Here is a 26,515-nt window from a genome sequence, read left to right on the forward strand (position 1 = left end):
CAGCCAAAGGCCCAAAAAAAAAAAAATACAGAGTCCTGGAATGGTCTCTGCAGCAAATTAAACTTCAACCATCCTTCATGAAATGTTGAAAGTTTCCAGCCAACTAGAGGATTTTGGCAAAGATCAGCATGACTTGATTGGAAAAAATAGTGTAAAATGTTATTTAGGCTGTTACAGAGTTAGGGTTTTTCTGATGTGACAAATGTAGTATTTCATTGATGTTTCAGGCATCTCTCTAACTCCAACACCTAGTAGCTTAACACCACAACAGTATATCATTTCTCATCATTCTGTGGGTGGATTGGATGGTTCTTCTGTTTTGGCTGGGCTCATGAGTGTAGTTAAAGCTGATCTGAGTTGGGTATCCCAAAGTGGCCTCACCCCCATGTCTAAGGGTTATGCTAACCAGAACTCTGTCACCTTCTGATCTTTCATTCCAGGGGTTCTACACAGCCTGACGGTCTCAGGGTCCTGAGGAGGTGAGGCTGAATTTTCAAAATATCTCTAGAACCCTTGCAATTGTAACTTCTGCTACATTGTATCCATCAAATCCAGTCAAGGGCAGCCCAGATTCAACAGTGTGGAGAAATAGACTCTACATCTCAACAGTAGGAGAAGCAGCATTACATTGCAGAGCAACAGGGACACAGGGTGGCATGATTCATTATAGGCCATTATTATAACAATCTACTATGACAGGAATTTCAAAAAGGAAATGGATCTTTATTGTATTAGGTAAGAATAGTGCTTCCTCTGCCTATCTAAAAAGAAATGTCAGTTTGGATTTCAAAAAGAACTAATATGAAATAGGAGACTAAATGTTACATACATGATTTTGCCTGCCATTTTCTGAAATTCATATTTAAACCACGTTACTTAAAGATTGCTCCTGATGTGCTGGGGTTGGTCCTACCTACACTGAGGAGAACACAAGATGGTATGAAGTGATGCTTTATCCCATGAGTTACAGAAAGCTGTCTCACCAAAGAAAAATACTCAGAAGGCACCTTAGGTCATGACAGAAGATGTGACATCTGGAGATGTTTTATCATAAAGTAACAACTCAAAATTCAATGTTTTAATGATTTTTCCTGTATAGCATTTATATATAATGTTTAAGGGGATGGAATTTTAACGAATTGCAATAGAATGTCTAGTGAGGAGCCTTAAAATGATAAATGAGAGTTGCCATTTTCGTGCCTACCTCCTATGTCAACAATGACATGTAGCATGAGTTGACAATAATCCTTAAGAGAGCCAATTGACTAAATTTCTGCGATAAGTGTCTTCCAGAAATGACCAGGCTTTATCTAAGTTAAAAGTAACTGACCAATCTTCTGTACGTAGTACAGAAACACATAGTAACATGTATCGGAAAAGATCAATTAAAATGAAACCATATCTCCAAAATCTTCTAAATTATATGCTTTTCTAATATAGCATGCGATACTTCAGCAATATTGTATTTCACATGGACTCATGTAGTTTCACATGGACTATCTAAAATAGGCTAATACATTAGTCTATTAATTTTAAAGCATTAAATATAGTTTTATATAGACTTTCCAACTTTGAAAAATAGAAAACAACCTAATTCTAGTTAATCATAGGAAATATCCTTTAACTCTGGTGACATCAAAGGAAAGAGGTCGCTAATGACTAGCATTTAGATTTGTATTTGATTTGCCTTGTTTTCCAATTTTCTTTATGTCAAATGTTAAATACTTGTAAATGCCAAATCATCAACTAGAATAAAAATTTCACTTTTCAGTCATTCATATATTCAATAAACCAGTCTTCACTGGGTACCAGTCTTGCAGGACACTGTGTTCAGAAAGCACACGAGGAGACGATGATGAACGTGGTACCACCATGCCAGAGTTTGGCACTGGGCAACTCACAGCTGCATGATGTTTAGACTGTGCGCTAACATTTTTTCATCATTACTACCAAAGTTCAACTGAGAAATCTAACTATGTGGAGTTGTAAAACTGAATTCAGTTGCTATTTTCCTCTTATAACCTCACACTCTCAAAACCCAATTTCTTATGCTTGTTTCTCTCATTTTCTTTCCCAAAAGTTACATCTTAGAGGAAAGTTCAGGTCTGAAATCTGGTCGTCACCATTCAGACTACTGACCTGCTGTGCCACTTTTTTAAACAACCGATGCAGAACTCATGGAGCAAGTTTGGGGATTGTGGATCATGTTCTGTGATGAAAAGCTTAAAGTCTAGTTCCAAAAAGAAAAGCAGTTTTATGCATACACATTTGATGTTACTGGCCACCACTCCATTCTGTCATCCCCGAAATGTCACCATGATGCTCACGCCGAGGAGTGGTGGGGGCTGGCGCAGTAGACCACCCAGAATCCCTTTACACCACCCAGAATCCCTTTACAAGGCTCTTGTTTTGTTTGTTTGTTTTTCTAAGGCCAAGGATAAAATCTAGGTCCATAGAACAACAATTTTATCTCTGCTAGGTTAAATAGCCTATACAGGGAAAATATGCCTCAAAACCATGATTTAAATAACTGAATGAGACAGCCAACATCAAAAAAAATTTTTATATCATTTAATAAGGGCTTGGCAATTGTTTTGAACTAGGTGAAACCGAGTTTAGGAAGCATGAGTGCTATACAAAGACTAAGTAGGGAGCAACACGAATTGATGTTAGAGACACCGAAAGACTTATTTAACCAAAGAATATTAAAATGTTTACCAAAAAAGGGAAGAGATATTGTTACCAAGGTCACTAGGCATAGGATGCTATCCCTCTTTTGTGTACTCTAAAGAGTTGGAAGCACCACAGAGATTCTTTCAGGATGTGAGGCTAAGGAAAGTGAAACTCCTGCTGGTCTGAAATAAGGCAAAGCCAAAGAGAAGCCGGAGCAGGACACCAGACTGTAGGAGAAGCACAGAGAGTGATAAAGGAGAGATCCCAACGATAAACATCCATATTTCACTATTTCGTCTAGAGCCAGCCCTCTGTGCCCAAAGGATGTGTCTTTCCCTCTGCAAACCTGACGTTCTCTTCAACTCTTGAAGTCTGGAGTCCCGGCTCCACTTCTATGACTCCAGTGGCTCTCCATCTGCTTTGTCATAGAAGCTCATTTTTAGCCTTCTTCCGATTGGCAGTAGCAGGAATCATAGTTTGTCATTCAATCCACAACTCTTCTAGCTAGTTCCATGTCAGGGCACTGAATCAGGTTTCTCTGTGTTCATTTGCTTTGATTCTTTAGCTCCAGCCCAGTTGGTCTCCCCTATGCCTGTGAACACATCATATTCATTCCTTTGACCAGGCCTCTGCTCAGTTTTGTCTCCCTTGATCCCAATGCAGCCTTCTCTTTAAAGTCTAGATCAAGAACCATCTGTCCCATAAAGCCTCCTCCAACTATCCCAGTCTATTATGCTTTCCCTCCCTACTCTGAGCTCAGCGCTTTCGAAGTCAAACCATTAACTCTTAAATTGCTTCACAACTACTAGTCTTATCTTCTATTATTGTAATTTCTGAGGCATGGGGCCATGACTTGGACTCTTTTCAATATTTCTACCATACCTTAATATAGGCTTACACATAATAAAGCTATTTATTAAGCATGTATTGTTTGATAGAGTGACTTTTATCCTCTATTCCTGTTTCCAACTCAGTTCCAAATTTCTCTTTAAAGAACCTTTTGTGATCAGAGCAATGGAGTTTAGAATTAGATGTCTTGCTTTCCAGCTACATAAACAGCTAATCATAAACTCTAATAATAACAGAATGTAGCCCTGAAAGCTTTCATATTATTACCTAAATAAATGTTTACAATGTACATACATACCTATGCGCTCCAAAGGGTTAATGCTCAATGAGGGTTTTTTTATAGTTCATTAATTGTTATATTGCATGCTTTTATCCAAATTGTTAGTGCCCTGCTTAGTCAACTGAAACATATTGCTTTGATATCAAAGCTGCAATCCAGACCTTTATTTCTGGTGTATGTTCTATTCAGAAATGCAAGTCCTTCTGCACAGGACAGCAAGAATTGTCTTAGAGACCTTTGCAATTCACTATGCCACATGCTCAAGATCGAAACGACAAATTTAGTCCAAAGACTAACATATATAACAAACTTCGCAATAAAACACACGAGCCAGAGGGCCTACAGTTAGGAATCAGGGTTCTATTATTTCCTTGGTTGTGGATCTGATTTCGATTTTGGATAAGCATCACATCCCCATTCACAAATACTAATACTTTGAAGAAAGAAGAAGCTACTGAGGAAAATAGGAAGGGAGGGGGAATTAATTAGAACAACCAGGTTATTGTCGATCTAGGATAAATCATGTTTCAGTAAACTGAGTTTTTAGTCTGAAAAAACTCAGACATCTTATGTGGCATGTTATGGTAAGACTTAATCATAAACTGATGAGCATTATGGTAAGAATATGGTTCAGAGGGTAAAGTTTTTTCTTCAAGTTATATAATAAAAGAAAACGTGGATTCATTTAACTTAACTTCTAGTATGTACCTCCTTACCTTTAGAAATACTACCCATCCAAATGCCCTTTTTTTTCTACTCACAGTTTGGGTCTATAAAGAAAACTCAGGCCATACAAGGATGGCTCAGCTAATCTGACCAGTTTCTAGTTAACTTATTATTATTATTTTATTTGGTAAGATTCCCAACTGTATCTCTAATTAGGTATCACACAACTATTCTAGAATGGTCATTAAGCAAGTCAGAAAATAAGTATGTTGTAGAATCACTGATGTTGTCCTATTATATATAGAAAACCTCAAAGTTTTCCTTACAAACCCAAATTCTTTAATAACCATCTACAAGAGGTCAAAGCTTATTCAAACATTCAATTATTCATTAGGCACGCTGCCTAATTTTTTGAAAATCTGCCCTAATTTCTTTAAGTCCTGGGAAGCAGTGCAGGTGGACTTAGCAAGTAAGTAAGTAAACAGACCCACAAACACTGAGAACAAGTTCCACAGAACGCTTGGGAAACAGAAGGTGAGACTTGAGTGGAATTTGAAAAATAACCAAAGCCAGAGAAGAAGTCAAAGGACATAAAAGAGTGAGATCTTCCAAAAACTGAGAATGACCTGTCTGGGGGGACTTTGATCCCCCCACCCCCAAAGAGAAGAGACCAATGGCTTAGGAAAAGATTAGGGGTAGAGGAATTGCAACAACAGGAATTAATGATAAAGAACCATTATAGATTTCACTAGTAGAAGAGTCCAGGTAAGGTTGCATTGTAGCATCCTCCCTAAGCAAATGCTTCTTTCTTCCTTTATGCATTCTCCTTTGTCAGCATAACACCAGATATCGTGCCAAGATTTCTGACCTTGGATATGGTGTTATCCAGACCCATCCTCAGGGAGTACTAACCACCTAATCCTTCCCTCACAAACGTACACAGACCTCAGGATGACAAACATACTATGCATATATCCGGGCCCCTTAAGTTCAGGAAAAAAGGTTTGTTTCTCTCACTGACATGATTTCTTTCCTGATTTGAGGTCTCTCCTAAAGTCTACCAATGCTTTAGAAACCAGGCTATCACATTTCTTTGCCCATGTTTTACATTTTTTTCAGGGGCATTGCTAATAAAAGTCATAGGGGAAAAAATATGGTTTGTAAAGAAATATTTTAAAATAGTGTGGATGGCTCAGTGTACGTAGTTAGTGGATATGGGTTAAAAAAAAATAAACAAAACACCATTTCATAAGAACACATCAGAAGCCCAGTCCTGATATAACCTATGGCATTCTGAAAGAAGTCAATAAATAAAAAGGCAATGGCACTTTTAACCACATATGCTAACTAGGTCATCTAATAATGATGACATGATTCTAGTCATGCAAGGGTATCATCTACTCATTATGATTCAAGTTATGGTCGATGACATTGATATAACTTAGAAGAGTATAAGATAGAGGAAATATTTCATAGTAAATAGACCAAGAATGATTCCCCTTGGAATAGTAAAGGTACAAATTGCTTTAGTTTTCATTTCCATGGCGCTAAATTTGTATTTCATGTGAGGGCCTATAATTGATGACTGCTTACTTGTCTGAGGCGAAAAAGGATCAAAAAATAGATTATGATTGTCAAGGTTGTTTGTGTTAGTAGCTAAAATGGCAAGCAGTACCCCGAAGTCTTTGTAAGCAGCACACAGATATTTTTCTTTTTAAAGAAAACAAAGTGTTAGGCAAAAAGGTACAAGCCAAAATACCCTATATCATCCAGCTGACATGGTTCACAGTTTTTCTCGGAACAATGATTGTATCACAGCAAAACATACTGCTATGCATCCATCCAGATCAGTCCTAGATTTTCTCAAAAGCATTACAGGATTGACGTGTTTTTTTTTTTGTTTTTTGTTTTTTGGGTTTTTTTTTAGGATACAAAATATCTGCAGTTGTTCCACATTTTGGTATTCTCTTTTAAAAAAAAAAAAGTCTAAGTTGGTTAACAAAAGCATCTCGATGTTGCTATACTTAGTAAATAATTTAAAATTCATAATAATTACTTCCATATGTCAAATTCCCCTCTTCCCCAGATTCCCAATTGCCTCTCATTATCTTAGATAGCCCTATTTCTAAATTTCTCTTGATGTGTTGTAGATACTATTATGTCCTACTTCTGAGAATAATTCATTACCATTCTGCGTATTGAAGTATTAATTTATATAAGCAAAGGGGCAATCACATTTAGTTAAGAAAAATAAGAAGCTATTGTTCTAGTGAGTATTCATTTTGGTTCCTACCCACAGAAGGAGTGCACGTGTGCATGTGTGCACGCATGCAAGTGTGTGAACTAAATAACTGACAAATCCTCACTTTCCAAACCCTCAGTCAGTTTGTTTCTCATACAATGAGAACTCTAACTTTTTAAAAAGGTTAATTTTGAAAATAATTATAAATTCTATAGTGACTTTTTATGCTACCTGATATTTGCCCATTACGTCAGTGTTTCTCAAATTGTCTGTGGTTTTAAAAGAAAGAAGGGAAGAAGGAAAGAAGAAATCTTTTCTCAGGTTCCAATTTATCATGGACCATGACTTCTGTTAAGATACAAATATATATATATGTATATATATGAATTTTCAGTCATATTTAATCCTTACAAGCATTTCTCAGTGCTTGCTATCAATGTTGGTTTTGTCCCATTGCAGACCAGGGAGCAACAGTAGTACTGCTTTAGACTTGGTATCTCCTCAAAAGGAAAGCATAGAATTTTGTTTTTAGAAAGTTACTTCAAATGCTATAGAAATACCTAAGTTTGTTTTTGTGAAAGCAGAAAACTATCAATCTTTTTTTCCATCTGGCATGCAATATTAGAGATTAATGGTTGAGAGATCATTGCATCTGGGTGATTTGAATAAAAATTAAGGTGGGTGGGATTTGGAAGAGGCAAAAGGTAAGGAGGGGAACTCACTGGATTTTGGCAAGGATTTCAAGTTGCAGGGCATGGGGAGAAGTGGGGAGGGGCGGGGATGTTTTGGATCTTATGGCATAATTTACTGACATCAGTAATAGATATTTACAGTGAAGCTTTACCTGGGTAGTCAATAATATGCCTAACAACTTTTGAAAAATCCTATTTAATATTGTTAAGATTAACTCTCACATTAACTGGTTTGCAGTCGACTTTCACTAGGAGAAAATCTAAAGAGTAGATTAGACAAAATAGAAGCTTATATTTACTCAAGTAGAAGTTGTTCTGATAAAATAGTTTCTAGTATTGGTTCAGTGGTGCACAGATCAGTGCTACTGAGACCTCTGGATTTCTTGTCCATTTGCTCATGGTCACAAAATGATTGCCAAAGCTTTAGCCATCATATCTGCATTATCAGGTAGAGAAAAGAAGGAAGTGACAAAGTGGCATCTATATCAGCCAAAGAAGACGGCTTCCACTTATGTCTCATTGGACAAAGCATGTTAAATGGCCTTCATAACCACTAGGGAGGCTGGGAAATGGGTGTCTTTAACTGGATTTGGCATGAACCAAGAAAGAAAGGAAGAAGGGAAATTCTGACCAGAGTTTAGGACCACATGGGTTGTTGGGATTCCCGCCCCCCTCCCCCCCGACTTAACTTAGTTATAGCCCATTCGTTCTGAGTCTCTTAAGCTGAAGGTACAAAAATATAATGAGGATTCTGTGAAATTTAATGCACATTTTAGACAACATTACAAGCAAAGCTTACTGAAAATCTGAACTACAAATAGGCAACTAAAGTAACTAAAAGGGACGCCTGGGTGGCTCAGTCGGTTAAGCATCTGCCTTCAGCTCAGGTCATGATCCCGGGGTCCTGGATCAAGCCCTACTTTACAGAGCAGGGAGCCTGCTTTTCCCTCTCCCCCTGCCTGCTGCTCCATCTGCTTGTGCTTTCTCTCCTCTGTCAAATGAATGAATAAACTCTTTTAAAAAGAAAGAAAGTACCTCTAAAAGTGTGATATATCACAATATCATTAACCAGCTAAATACAAATGTAAGTTTTATTTGGGACTGCTTAGGTCTACACTGGCCCATACTTCAGCTGTCTTGGGTCTTGGGCTGGTTTACTTGCTTGCAGAGTTGCAGAACATCTCTAGTTCCCTCTCCTGGAGAGGTGAAAATATCTTTTCCCACGTGTGTTTCAGGAGGCTCACAAATGCATACTATGTGCAGTCAAAAAAAAAAAAACAAACCCTTTTGAGCCGTATATAGATGCACTCTGTGATGGTTAATTTTGTGTGTCTGCTTGGCTAGACCAAAGTGACCATTATTTGGTCAAACATTATTCTAGATCTTTCTGTGAAGTTTTTTAAAGATGAGATTAACATTTAAATCAGTAGACTTTAAAGAAAGCTTACCCTCCATAATGTAGATGGACTTCATCCAAACAGTTGAGGGTCTAAATAGACTAGTCCTCAGGGACTGACTGACCTCCCATGAGGAAGGGAATTCTGCCAACTGATTGTCTTCAGATTCAAATTAAGATATCAACTTTTCTGTGGGTCTGCAGCCCACTGACCCACCTTGCAGAATTTGGACTTGCTAGACTCCATAATCGGGTGAGCCAATTCCTCAGAATAAAACTTAACATAAGTTTCTAGACAGATAGACAGACGGACATCCCATTGTTTGTTTCCCTGGAGTATCCTGACTAACACACTTCAATGAGTCTCACTCTTATCTCTTTCTTCTTTCCTCATTTTACCTCTAATTTTCTTCAGTTAGATGCTTCATGTAGTACTACTCTGTTTTGGTTTCTCTCAAACTAGGAGGGTATTTATATCTTCTATCAAACTCCTTTGTTTATGTGGGAAAGGATTAACCTACCACCAGAAAGATCACCCCCCACACACCCTTGTTTGCATTGCTCTCTAACTCACACGTTGGCGATAGAACAAGCTTTTTCACCCATAAAGAACGGACCACAGCAAGGATCAGACCTCTCCCCTGCACATCAACTTAAATGCTGTGAAATTGTTCTGAATCCCTTACTACCTACTATATAGTTATCACCTGAAGACCTTGATTTACACAGTAGCTTCTTTTCTGTATTAGGAAAATAAGAGAAATGACCTTTTGGCCTCCCTCTGACATAGAGGAGCTAGAAACCCCAGTCGGAATACATGCCTTTCAGGCCTCCCCACCGAAGACGTGCTGTTTCACCTAGCTGTCACATGCCCCCTTGAACACCTGCTCCCCAACACTGCTGTGCCTGTTGAAAGACTTCTTGCTCATAGTTCCCAGCACTCCAGACCTCTTCTGCCCCCAAAGGAGCTCACAAGAGCTCACCTCTATCACAGAAGCCAGCTAAACTAAAGCATGTCTAACCAAAGAAACATAATTTTAAAAATATGCATTACTAGTTTCTGAAAGCCCACTATTGAGCACTTAGAATAATAACACCGTCTTTGTGCTTATCAAGCTTGAAGTTTCAGAGGTTATGTTAAACATCCTAGCTAAGGAGAGACATATACATGCGCGTGCGTGTGCACACACACACACACTTATAGGTAAACACATGTATGTGTTCACTCAAAGCCTATTTATTAAGCCCCTGCTAGGAGTAAGAAAGCTGCCCAGGCACTGGGATGCTCTACATTGTCACGTCTCTGTAGTTCCTCCCCCACTAGCATCCCCTAAAATGAAATCACAATCTGCTTTTCAGAGGTGCCAAACTTGATAAGCATGTGTGATAGGGATAGTGATTCGGTCAAATTTTTTCACAAGGCAGTTAAACAAAGGGTTCTTAATCCATGCTATCACCACTAGCGAAGTTTTTTTCCTCTGTTTATTTCACAAAGATTGAGCACCCACCGGATGCCAGGGCAGCGGGCTGGCAGGTACCAGGAAATGGAGAAAATGGACACATTCTCTGTCTGCCGGTTGCTCCCAGTCTAGGTGAAGAAAGCAAGGGTCTGATTTTATTTCTCCAACAGAAGTTGAGTGAGCTTTCACACATTCACGGGACTGGAAAACTGCTGTATGCTCAACAGTCGTTGATGGCTGCAGAAGAAATTATACAGGCGGCGAGAACAGTGCGAGGCCTCCTCCTTTTGTTTTTCAGTATGACCTCTTCTGGCCCATCTTTGAGATTTTTCTTTCATGAGTTATACCAATGAAAAAAATCTCAGTGGAGTCATGAAATGTGTTAGGAAACCCCCCTGATTAAAAAGGTCTGCCTTGGGTCACCTTGGGTGGCTCAGTCGGTTAAGCATCTGTCTTTAGCTCAGGTCATGATTCCGTGGTCCTTGGGATCGAGCCCCACATGGGGGTCCCTGCTCAGCAAGGGGCCTGCTTCTCCCTCTTCCCCTGCTTGTGCTCTCTCTCACTCTTTCTCTCTCTCTCAAATAAATAAAATTTTTTTTTAAAAAAATGTTTTCTGCCTTATTGAGCCTTTCGTTGGTGAACCCGATAACAGCCTACCATATTAAAATCATACTAAAATTTCTTTTTGCAGTTCAGAAGAAATCAAACCTGAACCCTTCCTTCAAGCAGCTTCTTTTCCAATGGAGGAGCCTACACCAGTAGCTTTTCTGCACAGTATATCTTTGACTCTTTCATTTGTTTACCTTTGTATTATAACAAAGTGGCAGACAGACAGACAGACAATCATGCAAAGCTCATTAAGAAATGTCTCGTTGTGAAATGTCTGCTGAGACACCATGTCCATAGTGAGCAGCTTGTGGCCAATGTGTGAATGGGGCAGGACAGGAACATTCTGATTATTCAGCTACTCTCCACCCCAGTGTATTTATGAAGTAATTATTTCCAAACTTGACATCTTTTGAGGTCATTTTTCTTCATTCTCTTTTTCTGGAAGAGATGATAGTTTTTAAATTTAATCATTGCAGGCTTGAGGCATAAATAAGAATGTGAAATTGTGTCATGAGCTCACACAAAAATTTGACCCCTCCCCCCAGATTCTTCCAGTTTAAAGGCAAGAGTTTGCTCTGTGGAGATGACAACAGGGTGAATGTGCTTTCAGGGGTCACAGAATCGGATAGGTCCATCTTTACGCATCAGATCCACTGCTCAACTGGGAGCTGAGCGCTGCTGGTTTTGGGCTTTGGGTCTGCCCTGTGGCCAGCCATCTCTTCTTTCAAATCTCCATGGAAGAAAGTCGCAAGTTCTCTGGGTATTTGCAACACCGTCTAACAACTCTTGTGGAGGAAGCCAGTTCTAGACGACATAAGAATGTTTCTCTTGCCTCCTACCACTGCTCTTTCCAACAGGTTTCCTGTTCCTGCACACCTCTACTTTCAAACCTGAACCCCCCCCAAATCGATAACTTGACAAAGTGTTGACGATCTTACATACAAGATGGAATATCTAACAGCCTCCACGGGACACAGAAATAAATCTCTAATAGTGGAATGTGCGGTGCTGGAAAAGATATTTTGAAGAAGGGCATGGCATTTTCTCCATGCCCCTCAAGTCATAGCATGTCGATGGCTGTGTATTACACCTAAGCCATCTGTAAGAGATTTTTCTGGGACAGTCATAAGCCAAAATATTCCATCCATCTGTCCGATCGTGTGTCAGACCATGTGTCTCGATTTCTAGTTTAGAAAATATGGCCCCTGTACTTATTACCTCAGTCCCATTTACAGTCACTTCTAATCCAAATGTCGTTGGGTTGCTGTTGGGGCTTTTGCCTTATCCTTAGCTGAAATGAAGAAAGCCACTCACCACCACCTCCTCTACCTCACCTGATGTTTGAAAGCTGGTGCCACCTCCCTCCTTCAGCTTTCCTTCTCTAGCTAGACACCTCAGTTCTCCTGGGTTCCCACATTGGGCCAGCACGGTCTCTGGCACTGAGAAGCACTTAATAAATGTCTCTTACATAAACAAATGTCAATCTTTTCTTCCTCCCCTTCCCCTCATCGCTCAACCCCCATCCCCACCCCCCAGGAGCTGAAGCTCCAACAGACCTCTAGAACTTCATAGAACCTGCAAAGATAAATAATCAGGAAGACATCACCGAGAAAAGAAATGAAGAGCCCTCACTTCCCCATGGACCTGAGCCTTCTGAACCAGCGAGGGTGTTGTGTGTGGGACAAGAGTTCCTGTAATTGCTACTATGTGACATTTAGATCCGTCAAAGTAGATCCCAACTTGAGTAATGATCAGATTAGCATAAACAGTGTGTTTATAACTTCAATGAATCACCTACAAATATTTCTCCTATATCTGTCCCATGAATTGTACTTCCCTGGAAGTAGTGTTTCAAGTAGTGCCTCTTAAGTCTTGGGCCCCCAGAATATTCTATGCATGTGACCAGATGCTGTGTGGGTATGAATGGGCATATCAATACTCCCTGTCCTTGATGATTTCTAGGATTTTTAAAGACTTTAGCTAAGTGAACATATTTAATGCTTTCAAAAATAATTCAACATGAATTTGTCCACTTATTAATTAAAATGTGCCTTTATGGAATACCTACTATGTGCCAAATATTACTTTTCTTGTTGGGGAAAAATAGTGAACAACATAGATGAGGCTCTTGCTCCCACATAACTCACAACCTAGTAGAAGGAGACACATTTAAACATATAAGCAGAGAAATAAATCATTGTTTCAGGCAGTGATAAGAGGAACAAAGGGGGAAAAGAGAGTCTGGGAACTCCATCTTGCTCTGATGGTTCTCTGAGTTCTCTTTTTTTCTCTCTCCGCCCATGGCGCTGTGAGGTAAGACAAGGATCAGAATGAGGCCAGAGCATTCATCTGCCTTTGGAGCCAGCTTCCCTCTGAGTCTTCTACTCTCCCTGCAGAGCAGACAAGCTAGGGAAAGGACAAGGGGCAGTGGAGTCCTCAGAGTTCACAGGAAGCCAGCAACTACCCGCGGTAGTTCTCATTTATTAGTCCCTGAGTGCTCTAAGAAGTGGTAAAAGAAAAAATAAAAAAATAAGAAGTGGTAAAAGTGATGGGTCATCCACAATACACACACACACACACACACACACACACACACGAACACACACACTTCCTATGCTTAGAAGGAGGCAATGAATTAGTGACTCCTGCCTGTCATGTGGTTTAGAGTCATGACGTCTATTCATGACCTGACAGGCCCCTCCTCAGAGCATCCTCCTGAGCCCACCCCCTCAAGTGTGGAGGACACTGACCACTTCCCGAAAGGGTCCTATCCAGGCTTCCTCAACCATAGTGAGCATGTCTGAAAACTCAAACCATAACTTTACCAAACATAAAACAAAGGAAAAATCGCCTTTTGTAATCAATGTGTCACATCACCCTCATTATCAGCAGATGCAATATTGTTCCCTCAATATTGGCTCTGTGCAAAGCCAGTCTCAGAGCAACAAGGACATTTTTCCTGACCTACAACTGCTTAGAAAGGAACTCAGGGAAATAGAACACATGTGTAAAAATGATCAGCTTTGGAAATCTAAGGTAAATAATGCAATTACAGAAATATCAGAAAGAAAACACAGATGAGTTTTTTTTTTTTTTTCGATCTCAGGATGAGGAAGATGTTTCCAAGCATGGCACCAAAGACAGAAACCCTTACTAATAATATTTATGGCGACGATGAATATACTAGTGATGACAATAATGAAAATCCTTGACTATCCCCACTCTAGAATTGAACTGGCACAGCACTTCGAGTGATGCAAAAGAAAGGAGCACAACTGAACAATGAGGAGAGTCATTCGCCTTCACCCTCTTCCTGCTCAGAGTTTTTGGCCAACTGAGCAAGAAATAAGCAGGGAGCATCACAAGTATACAGGACCCCAGAAATGCTCAACTATGCCTGCTTGATTTACATATTTATTCCAAATCAAGCCCACCTCCTCCGTTCTTCCTTTGACACCATGCCACTCCTACTTCGGAGTACCGCCCTTGAGGCAATCCTGACCATCCTGGGCAGACCCCAAGTGTGACCAGTTATCTTGCACCAAGTTGGATCATACAGACACCTCCACGTATGACTTTGCATCCTAATATGGGGCATGTTTTGGTGTCCCAGATTTTCTTATAGGAAGCCTAGACACTTCTTCTTGGAAGACAATACTGAGATTTTTTTTTCTTCCAAGTGAGTACAAACCATATTTTGTTTTTGTGCTTAGAATGTTCAAAGTAGAGGCACCTGGGTGGCTCAGTGGTTGAGCATCTGCCTTTGGCTCAGGGCGTGATCTGGGGTCCTAGGATCTAGTCCCGCATAGGGCTCCCCATGAGGAGCCTGCTTCTCCCTCTGCCTGTGTCTCTGCCTCTCTCTGTGTGTCTCTCATGAATAAATAAATGAAATATTTTAGAAAAAAAAAGAATGTTCAAAGTACCAGAGGTTTCTTTTCTGTTACAGCTTACAGATAGTATTAAGCAAACTTGTTTTTCCATTACTTTGGGGCTTGGTAATTTGCACAACTTGTTTCCCCCAAAATGGTTGATTTTACTGATTTCTAAAATGCTATTTGAACTTGAAGTTACAAATGTATCTTATTTGCAATTTTCTTTGCCATAATTACTCTCAAATAATAGCAAAACTAATTGCTAATACTTACTGATTCACATACCTGCTGTATCGAGCATCTTTCTTTACATGTATCATCTTATTTGATATCCATCATGAGGTAGGTACCACTGTCATCTCCACATTACAGGTAAGAGAATTGACACACAAATAAAGTAAATAATGTGCCCAAGACCATGCAGGTAATAAGCAGCAGAGGCAAGATTCAAACTCAAGCTGTGTAATTTGAAAACCTGAGAAAAAATATTTAAAAATATGTATCCAAATGTAATATTACTCAGCCACTAGAAATGACAAACACCCACCATTTGCTTTGACTTGGATGGAACTGGAGGGTATTATGCTGAGTGAAGTAAGTCAATCGGAGAAGGACAAACATTAATGGTCTCATTCATTTGGGGAATATAAAAGATAGTGACAGGGAATAAAGGGGAAAGGAGAAAAATGAGTGGGAAATATCAGAAAGGGAGACAGAACATGAGAGACTCCTAACTCTGAGAAACGAACTATGGGTGGGGGAAGGGGACGTAGGCAGGGGTGGGGGTGACTGGGTGACGGGCACTGACGGGGGCACTTGATGGGATGAGCACTGGGTGTTATTCTATATGTTGGCAAATTGAACACCAATAAAAAATAAATTTACAAAAAATATAAAAATATATATATAAAAAATAAAAATATGTATCCATATTTCAAATAATGTGCAACATATAAAGAGTTCCTATCTACAAAAATGGCGATGGGAAACTTCCAAAGAATGTATATAGATGTTCACTGCAGCCGTGTTTATATAAGACCAAAGATTTTTTTTAAAAAAATCAGAAACAATCCAAATTGTCCCCAGCAATAAATAGCTTGAGTCAGTTATGCTTCATTTACATTATGGAATACTATGAGGACATAAGAAAGTAACTAAGATCTATATTTGTTGATACAGAAAAAAATAAAGGAGTTTGCTAAACAGCAGAGTACTGTTGAGTTTTTTAAAAATGAATATGTGTGTAGCAACACAGAGCTAACTCTTAAAAAATAAATACAAAAATATCAGCAATGGCTACATCTGGGTAATAAAATGACTAGTGGTTTTCAATTTATTCCTTTTTTTTTTCCGTAGGATCTAAGATTTTTCGGAAAGCCTGGATTCTTTTCATAATCATAAAAAAATAAAACTGTCCCCAGACAAGTAACAGTACAAATTACGGGTTCAGTGTCAAATGAATGACATAATTCAAGAAACCGAAGCATGGTCCCCTGTGCTCTCTGGATTCCAGTGTTCAAAATGCTAAAATGTTGACGCAGTTCTCCTCATTCAGGACTGCTATCCCTATTCAATTGGAAAGCGCTCAGAAGCCAAGAACTGGGCCCAGTGCCTTCCCAGGGGATTTATAGCAACTCCTCAGGCAAACTGCAGAAAGAACCAGAAGAAAGATGGCCAATCAGCAGCTCACACACCACGTGGCTCCCAAGGGAGAAAAAACTGGGATGCATGCTTTTCCAACCCCATCCTTAGCCCAGGCTAAGGATGGAAACAGGCCAGGGAGAGACAAAAGGGGGGGGGGCGAGAAAAAGCTCATTTCTCAAAAGTTTTATTGTTAATATTATTGCCAATTTGTCATTATGTACATTTCAGGCCCCCAGTTGGTCCTCTTGCTCATAACAAAAGGTCAGAGACTGTTCTTATTGCTTCGCTAATGCAGAATTCAACAAATGGACACTGGTGAACTGTCAAAACCCTGCAAACCCCAGTGGCTTCTTATTTACATGTGTATCTTTGTTATCCTGGGCACGTTCTCCCAGCCCTCAAAGGAACTGTAGTGTCACTGCAGCTGACAACGGCCAGAGCTCCTGGTTGCGGAGGCTGGCCCTTGCCAGGATTTAGCCTTGGACAGCAGGAGGATCTGGCTCTCCTCATAACATGTCTGCTGCTTTTCTATTCCCTCCATCTCCTCCCAGGGATGTTTCTGCAATAAAGGGAAATCATTTCCCCCTCATATTCCCTGAGATTGAAATGACTCGCCCGTGTACTAACCGCTGTCAAAGGGGCATCTCGGCTGTGCCTCAATTAACACGAGGCCAGAGGAACAGCTCCATTTGTGAACACCTCTCAAGTCAGGCCTCCTTCAAGACGACAGCCTCTGGCATAGAACAACTTGGAATGAGTTGTCCAGACCTTGGATGTTCCCTTCCAGAGGCCTGGGAGGGTCTGCCCTAGACTGGGCCCTGCTTTTCGTCTCTCCCTGCCTGCCAACGTGCCCAGGGACAGGAGCCGTGTCTGGCAGCAAAACATCTGGAGCATTGAATAAAAAGCCCATTTGTGGAATTTCTTTCTTTGACGTGAAGCCCACCTCGTACATGAGACACAGCCAAAAGAAAAACTGAGGTGATGATCCCCAAAGAGACGTTTGGCCTATGATGGAAGGGTAAGAACCAGTGCGAATCTCCGCCTGGTTCCCCGGGCTGGGCCAGCCAGGCTGTCACACATGTGGCCGCTCGTGTCTTCCCCACACGACTCTCTGCTCTGTCCTCAAGAGCAGTCAGGTTCATCCTGGCCACCGAAGACAGAAACACTTTGATCTCCCAGGCCTCTCTACCAATCCGGTTATCCTCAACCCCGATTTTCAATTTCACCGGAACGCATCGAGCCGTAGTGGACTGTCGTGTGCGTGTGCACATCAGGCCCAGCAAAGAGGCCACGGACTGGGCTGTGCCCCTTGAAGCCCACCTGCAACGCTCTGATGGCTTTTCTTATTTTTCATATCAGATTTCCCGAGTAAGCTATTTAAGATTCATCTCCCTATTTATGCCATAAACGCTCTCATTCCTGAAATCTTTCCAGACGATGGTTCTCTGCAGGGCCGTGTTAGCAGGAAGCACTGCAGCCTGGGCAGTTTTGGTCACGATAGCAAACGCCACTGATTAAATTAAAAGGACACCTGTGAGGTTCTTCCCCCCCCCCCACCCCCTTTGTTTCCTATGAAATGCTCCAATAAATAGGTTAAATTATCTGTATCTGAAGGAGAAGCAAACACCGTCTGGCTCTCATCCCACCATTCCACTTTTTGCTGCTGCAAAAGAAACCAACCTGCACTCCAAACATACAGTGTCCTCATCCAACTAGCCACCGCATGACATCAAAATTCTTCTCGCAATGAACCAATAACTATTACTTACCCCAAAAGTCCCCCCTGGTTCATTTGCCAGCCCTGTGTACCTCCCTGGACGCTTTTCTTAGACGGCCTCTAAACCCATACCAGAGAGCATAAAAGTGGTTTTCCAAGGCACTGGGTTATTTATTGGTAGTTCTTTCTGGCAACTTCCTGTAGCTTGTCAGAGTGGTGGCCTGAACTCGGCCAATTACCACAGGTGAAACAGACCGATGCTCCTAAGGAAAATTTGATAAGCTTGGTTTCTCTTTTCTATTACCTTTTGGTTAGAATTTCACAGGGCTTAAATCAAGCAGCATCTCTTAGGGACTTCAGAGCTGTTCCTTTCTCTCTGAGCACAGGGGAAAGGGCAGGAAATTGGCACTCTAATCGAATTCAGACTTTGTGCGATTGACAATCAGTGGGTTTTCACATTTGGGTCTGGACTGTTTGCTGAGCTTCGCTGTTAGGCCCACGGATAACAAGAGGCCAATAAAGCGGAAAAGTGTATGTCCTATAACATCGCTTCTCCTTGTTATCCGGAGGACCCTGGAGAATCACAGAGGATAATGTAATTAGTAGGAAGGTGCCATTGTACCGGAAGGATAAGAGGAAAGAAGACAAGTTTATTTCTGCATATAAGTAACTTAAATACAGCTTAATCCAGCGGCCCAGTGGACCATCGGAAAACACTTTGACTCCGAAAGCAGGAGCAGCGGAGTCAAGAATTAGAACTAATTGAGAGGCAGCAAAATGGAAGAGTTTTGTGTGGCTTAACAAGTCTATCTGAGGAAATACCGCACCTCTGCCAACACGTTTTCATTTGTGGCCTCTCCATTTTTCACTAACATCAGTGTACCGTGCAAAGAAATATGCTTTGATTTTACAGTCAAGAGAGTACATCCTTGGGGAGAGGCTTCAGACAGTCCCAAAGAGAGACCCCTGAAATGCTTTGTTGTCACCAAGAGCAAGAGAGTCATAATGACGCCAGCCAGGGTGCTCAGCCTTTGCACACACATCCCACCTAATGCTGCCCACAACCCTACGAGGCGTGTTCTGCAGCTCGCCCCCATCTTACAGATGAGGAACCCGAAGCTGAAAGAGGATCAGTAACTCCTCAGGTCACAGAACTGCTGAGGGGCAGAGCCAGGAGCGACTCAAAACCATGCAATGAATCACTACCCCCTTATGTCCTTGGTTACATCTTCATTCGGAGGGAGTTTCCAGAAACGAATCTCTTTTACTGATAAATTCCTCTTCGGGCAGGAGCATTTACTGCAAACCTATTAGCAAGACTATTGGTTGGAAAAGTGGGGAGATGAGGCCGATCCGTAAGATTTTTGCTTTTAAGCTACCATGGGACAATAAGTTGCCCTTGACCTTCTCCCTATATCACTGTGACTATGCATATTTATCCCACAATCCTCTCTTTTGACATCTTCTTCTCCTTCTGTCTCTCAGAAAAATTACTATTGTGAACTTTACGTATCGTTTTATGTTCAACATTTAAATGGAGAGGAACATGTTTGGTAGCGATTGTATTTTCTTCCCCAAGAGCGGCCTCTTTCTTCCTAGATTTCTCTCTTCTTTTTTCTGATGCTCCCTCCTCCTCTACTCCCTTTATTATCTTCTCTGCCACACTCTCTTCCTTGCTCTTTGCCTTATTTCACTCTCCTGAAATCATGACCCTCAGAGAGTGTATACACAATGCATTCATTAAATTGATCTTTATTCTACCCACTTTCCTGTGACCATCCCAGATTGTCTGCTTCTTTGATTTTGAAATTACATTCCTGGCATGAAATCCGCCAGGGTTAAGGTATCCAGAAACTGAACAGGTATAGGGCTATCCTTTCTTTAAGTACATTTCCTATAACCTGGAATTCTTGCTGAGTGGCTGCGTTCCCTCTATCTCTATTGTTCCTATGTCTGCTTTTCTTCTTATAATAATTTATTATTATAATTGAATTTGAGACAGGGAGGGGATGGGGCACCTGGGTGGCTCAGTCAGTTGAGTGTCTGCCTTCGGCTCAGGTCCTTGGATGGAGCCCTGCATCAGGTTCCTTGCTCAGTGGGGATCCTGCTTCTCCCTTTCCCTCTGCCTGCCCCTTCCTCTGCTCATGCTCTCTCTCTCTCTCTCTCTCTCTCTCTGTCAAATAAATAAATAAAATCTTAAAAAGGAAGAAAGGAAGAAAAGAAAGAGCGGGGGGAAGAGGAGGAGGCTTGTGAAAAGATGAGATTTAGTGAATATTGGGGGGTTGAGAAGACAGTCTCTCAGGCAGCACTGCATGGCCCTGGCCTTCCTCACTCCTCGCTGCCCCACACATGACCCAGCTGTCTGACACCCCACAAACTCAGAGCACTAAGGGTGATCCAAGGTGCCAACAAGCTGATTTCATAAATAAACTCCTCTATGTCGAGATAGAAGTGAATGTCACAAAGGGCCTCTGGGGAGAAATGGCCCTCAGTCCTCTGTGTTCTGCTTTGCTTTATTATCTAAGGCCAAGTAATAGTGTTTGTGAGGACAGGAATTTATCCAGGTGTAGGACCTTGGAAACACAATCCCCTTGTTGATAAGCCCAGGCTTCTAAATGTCTGGGATCATGCCCCTAGATGATTGCTTTGGCCAGTTTTAAAATAATAAATCTGACAAAGAACAATCTTTCTCTTCACAGAACCAGACTTCTTTGCCTGCCTTTTTACAGGTACTTCAGGGACAGTTAGTGGTCTGTGCATCCTGCCATGTATACTCTGTAAATCCCGTCACCTTGAATCTGGAATGGCCACTGTGGCTCATTTTGGCCAGTAGAATGCAGCAGAAGTTATGCCACATGGCTTCAGGGACCAGGTCATAAAATGATATGCTGCTTCATCTGGGTCCTTTGGAATTCTTACTCTGAGAAAGGCCAGCCACTTGGTAAGAAAGTGGACTCCTCAGATCACCACAAGCTACCCAAATAGAGAAGCTCCACGGTGAGAGAGACATGCCCAGCCAGTCCTAGCTGTTCCAGCCCTCCCAGCAGAGGTGCCAGGCATGTAAGTGAAGATGCCACCTTGGACATCCAAAGCCTTCAGGTGACTCAGGCCCAGCCTCTGTCCAACTCTTCTTATATGAAACACTGACTGCAGTTGGTCCAAAGAACCATGAGAGGTAATAATAAATCATTGTTTCAAGCTACTAAGTTTGGGGATGGCTTATCACACAGAAAAGGCTAAGTAAAGCATTTGTCTTTCATCAAAACCAGTCCCCAGACCCAACTTGGACTCAGAAGAAACCTGTTTTCCCCAAGGTCTCCTTTCAACCCCCCAGAGAATTCACAGTATATCAAGTTCCACACTGAATACTAAGAAAGAGCCCTATGGAACTCCTCTATGACAAGGGACACAAAAAGTCCAAAGGGGACAGTTACTATAAAATAGTAAGTTGCCTTACTGGTGTGACCCTTATTTTCTTTAGCCAATGTCTAAACCAGTAGCCTGAGAAAGAGCATATATCAAAATATCAAAAAGTAAGTCAAAGAATCTGAGAAAACAGAGCAATAGGGAGAGTTCATGATACCCCAGGTTTTCTCAATCCAGAGTTTATAAACTCTCATTTGCACCCTCACTTGAGATTGCTTGTTGAAGGCATTATCATCAGGGATGGAATGAAAGATGTTCATTTGAGGCAGCTGATAACTGGAAGTCACTCACCATGTTACGCCTTCTGCCCTCATAGAAAGTCAAGTTGTAAATCCTCCAGGTGTCTTTTACAAAGCAGGTTGAAAAAGGAGATCTGCAAGGAGGAAAGAAATTTAGGAGGATCTGATTAAATATTCTATTTCTAAACAGCACCTTTGTAGTGTGCTCTACACACAGGACTCCATAAATTCTTGCTTAAATCTAATTGTAAAAAAGAAGATATTTTTCACATACTAATTATCTCTGTGAATAAATGTGCATATTGGGAGTTGTCAGAAAGCGAGATTTCTATAAACCAATGTCTTTGTTTGCCTTTGCTTCTAGAAACCAGAGTCTAGGGGGATCCCTGGGTGGCTCAGCGGTTTAGCACCTGCCTCCAGCCAAGGGCATGATTCTGGAGTCCCAGGATCGAATCCCTCATCAGGTTCCCTGCATGGAGCCTGCTTCTCCCTTTGCCTGTGTCTCTGCCTCTCGCTCTGTGTTTCTCATGAATAAATAAATAAAAATCTTAAAAAAAAAAAAAAAAAAGACAGAAAGAAACCAGAGTCTATGCAATGCCTGAAACCCCTAAAGTCTTCTCCTTCCTTCAGAGAGTAGATTTTAGCCCTTTGAAACATCATACCAAGTTTAACCTGTAAATTATTTCAAGAATTTTTTAAAGTAGGAAAATGTCCAATGTTTAATAAATTCAGTAGGCTCTAGCTACCAAATCGTCAGCCAAACTGAACTATCTAAAAATGTTGAGAGTGTGTGTACCAGGGCCAGTGCTAGATGTGCGTTACGGGGCCTCTGACTGTTTGTGATGTTCTCGGGGTGCTCACTGAATCTAGACCCATGCACCCACAGTGAAGGAGTCCATTTCCATCCTCCCGTGGCCCTAATGGTCAAAGAAACCTTTTTCAAAAAAAACCTTCTTTTAAAGGATAAAGGTATCCCCCCAGCTCCCACATTTATTGCTAACAGAGTTCCTTTTTTAAAGTGTGACTACTTCTATGGAGAATTAGGTCTATGAGGCTTTCATACATTAGAGAGAGTGTCTGTGATCAGACCCCCTGCATCACTGTACTCCCCGTGATCTCCTTTTACCCTCTGCTTTCTGGTGGAGTATGGGAGGAGAGGACAGCAGTGGTGCCGCCGGGACAGCTTGCCCAGTATATATGGTTATCCCATCGTTTGTGCTCAGCGAAGAGATTAGGCTTGGGTGTAAGACGGACCTGGATTTAAATCTTCACTGGGCTGCCAAGCACAACAACCAGTCTCTCGGGCTCTGCTCCTCTGGAACAATAAAGGTAATGATACTCATCAAGCACAGACAGAGTGGGCATTCAATGGGGGTCTGCAGAAGGAAGGGCTATCGTATGGATTAAATTAATTTTGCAAATTAGTCACTGAGATCTGGAAAAAGCAAAGCTGCCTATATTAGAAATGGTGCAAATATTGGGGCTTCCAGGAGTTTCTTAAAATGTAAACAGTAATTGAATGTAGGCAAAAAGAAAGTAACACAAATTAGGTATTCAATAAAATGTTGTGTTTTTTTTGTTTTGTTTTGTTTTGTTTTGTTTTTTATCTTTCCTGCCCAAAAAGGCTTATACAAGTGTGTGTGCTCTGCACAAGCACAGAACTCCCTGAGGACTGAGTGGTGGGAGAGAAAGGGAGCCAGCCAGGTTAGGGGGAGATGCTCTCTATAAAGCCAAAGGTAATATGACCAACATTTTGTAGTTTCAGTGGTTAGAAAAGTCTACTTACAAACGCTCTTGTCTTTTTTATATATGGAGTGCATTCTAATGTAACCGACACTCACATATTACTACACATCTATGTGATTTTGCTATTCTTACTTAGCTAGAAGGAAATCAGGGCACACTCCAGGGTATAACATCTGCAGCAGAAGCCCATATGTGCTGTTTATTTTTATGAATCGAGCACTCTGTTTATAGTTACTTGCTCTTAATTTGAGCCCTGAACTAGAATTCGTTCTTTTGAAGATATCTAGTTAATTATAAGAGCACATAAACTAGAGACTGAAACACATTCCAGGAATATTATGTATGTTTGTAATCTGCGTCAAAAACAACTCATTTATATTTTTGTAAATCTGGAGGAAAAAATGGCAAAGATATCTATACCAGAAAAGCAGTAAAGTTGGATTCGAATTTGGTATTCTCATTAAACTATTAGCAAATTGTGACTACACTTGGAATACCAAAAAAGAAGAAAACAAACAAACAGGAAATAATACATCTGTTTAACATAGATTCATTGCAGTTGGGTAGAGGTTAAAATTATCACAGTGACAAGCTAATGATCTGATGATTTTTTAAGAAAGATAGATGATATTTTGATGATAGAAAAAAGCATCATCCACCAATGCATCTTACCTTTTGGTTCAGCTGCTTTTCTCCTTCTTAAGGGTCATAATGCATTGATTCTAATATTTTTTAAGGATTTTATTTATTTATTCATAAGAGACATAGAGAGAAAGAGGCAGGGACACAAACAGAGGGAGAAGCAGGCTCCATGTGGAGAGCCTGACGCAGAACTCAATCCCAGGACCCCAGGATCACAACCTGAGCCAAAGGCAGACGTTCAACCACTGAGCCACCCAGGTGTCCCTTGATCTAATTTTTCTAATTTAGCACCATCCTTTAAGCCATTCTACCCCGTTAGTAGAATGCCCTTTCACTAAGAGCACCAGCAAGACCCCAGTTCCCATTATGCTTATTTTGTCCAAGAAGAAAAACTGGGTTCCCCAACCATACACTCCACTTAAATCGTGTTCCAAATGTGCTTTCCAATAGCTGCTCCACAACTCCTGTAGATGTCTGAACTTGCCAGACATATATCCCAATTTATTTTAGGTATGAAAATTTAGTCCCGATTATAAGAAGGACTGAGAAAGAGTGAATATCTAAACTTGTCACCACCACTAAAAAATTAAATTCTAAACCAAAAACCAGAGTGAGAAAAATTAAGTTTTGAAATATTTGCTTTTTTTCCCCTGTCCTTGTCTAAATTCTTAAATATTTTTACAGTATAAAAAATGCCTTCAGGAAAAAAAAAATGCCTTCAGAGCAGTCAACGGTGTGTTTACCTTTTGCCACGAAGCCTTGACTTTTCCAGAATAATTTCTCATGAGTTTGCAGGGTAAAAATTTGTGCTGTATCTTTTCTCATCTCCAGCCCCAGCATCAGATGATGCATCTTGGTCAGATATTTCTTACTGAATTGTCTTGATAAAAAAAAAAAAAAAAAACAATAGCTTTAAAAAAACGTATTTTCCACTTGTTATGCAACACGGAGTGATTTCTTGACAGGTTATCTTTTATTTGAAGACCAAATGAGATCAAGTAACATCAGAGACTACTTTAAATTACAAAATGGTCCATGTACATAATTTTGTTATCATCGATATCATCAGTGAATTCATATCACTGCAAATCTCAGAATATAAGATTGGAAGAAAGAAAGAAGAGTGAAAAAAAAAAAAAACAATTTTCTACATGACAGTAGATGTCAGAGCAGAAACTTCTTGGACCTAAAGGTGGACAGAGAGAGTTTTTCCTCAGGTGTTCGGGCTGGCACAGTCTGGATGGCTGGCAGGTCCCCCCAGCTACAAACCGGGGGCACAGCCTTGACACCACATGGCCACCCACCCCACCTGCCTCTCTCCAGTCTGGGACTCTGCCATCTGCTGCTTCACACAGAAGGAACAGGCTTTCCAACAAGTCAGGAAATAAACTAAAGTGATAAAGAGCACAGAAGGGTTTTTTTTTTTTTTTCTTCAGTTTAGGAAAGTCTCTGTTGGAAAGGCGACGAGAAGCTAAAATGTAGTATTAAAAAAAAACCAGGAGCAGTGGACCACCAATAGTTCAGAAAATAAGGCTGCTGATGCAAAGTCCGAGTTAAACTTATATTCAGTTCCCCAAAGAAGTTTATTCTTACTTGTTGTGATTATTTCCCATAAAAACGTTTCGGCATATGTGCTTAATACTGCAGAAGACACCTACTTCGGGAAACACCATTATGCTCATCTTCTACTGGAGTCCTCATAATTGGTTCTATTTCAGATTTTGCCTATTTCTCACAGACTATCGGAACTAAATTTAAAATGTGAGATTCTGCTATAATTCAGATGACGAGGTAGGCTGGAGGCCTAGCATCTCCAGGAACTGGTGTCATCTACACTTACCAAATCCACTTCCTCAAAATCTCCTCAGTTCCACTTGGAGTTAATTTGACGTATTCCCTCACCATTCTACTGAAACAGCTTTGCCTGAGGTCACCCGGGACCTCCTAACATCCAGAAAGGGCTCCTACATCCCCTGACGGCTCTCCTGACCACGCTTTCTCTCCTGAGACTCTCACTGAGCTTCTGACGTTACACCATCCTCACCCCCTCTCTCCCCTTTCCTCTGCTAATTCCCCCTCCTCTTTCTGTCCCCATAACCGGTGATATTCATCTAGCTTCCTTCTTCTATCTTCAGACCTTTCTTCATTCCTTCTTCCTCAGAAAACCCATCAAGTCATAGGAATCCCGGGATTTGGGGGTATCTGAGGTTTCAACCTAGACTCTTCTTTTTTCTTCACTACACTCTGTGGTGCAGTGCTTCCTCTCAAATGCCTCAAATATCTCTTGCAGGCTGATAAACCCCATATTCAAAACTCTTCTCCCCAATCTGTTATGAAAACCTGCCTATTATACCTCTTCGAT

The 26,515-nt window shown here is 40.9% G+C and overlaps 1 long non-coding RNA gene across 1 annotated transcript in view; it reads right to left on the reverse strand.

Moving 5' to 3' along the window:
• Positions 1 to 25,033, reverse strand: part of LOC112658668 (uncharacterized) — a 47,585-nt gene extending 22,552 nt beyond the window's left edge. The window contains exons 1-2 of the long non-coding RNA XR_004804460.2: positions 24,897 to 25,033; positions 21,818 to 21,899 (exon numbers count right to left, since the gene is read on the reverse strand). This is a non-coding gene — a long non-coding RNA (uncharacterized LOC112658668). The remainder of the gene's footprint in view (positions 1 to 21,817; positions 21,900 to 24,896) is intronic.
• Between the last annotated feature and the right edge of the window lie 1,482 nt (positions 25,034 to 26,515).

The sequence above is a fragment of the Canis lupus genome, chromosome 12, assembly GCF_003254725.2.
Source record: "Canis lupus dingo isolate Sandy chromosome 12, ASM325472v2, whole genome shotgun sequence".
Classification (NCBI taxonomy): Eukaryota; Metazoa; Chordata; class Mammalia; order Carnivora; family Canidae; genus Canis; species Canis lupus.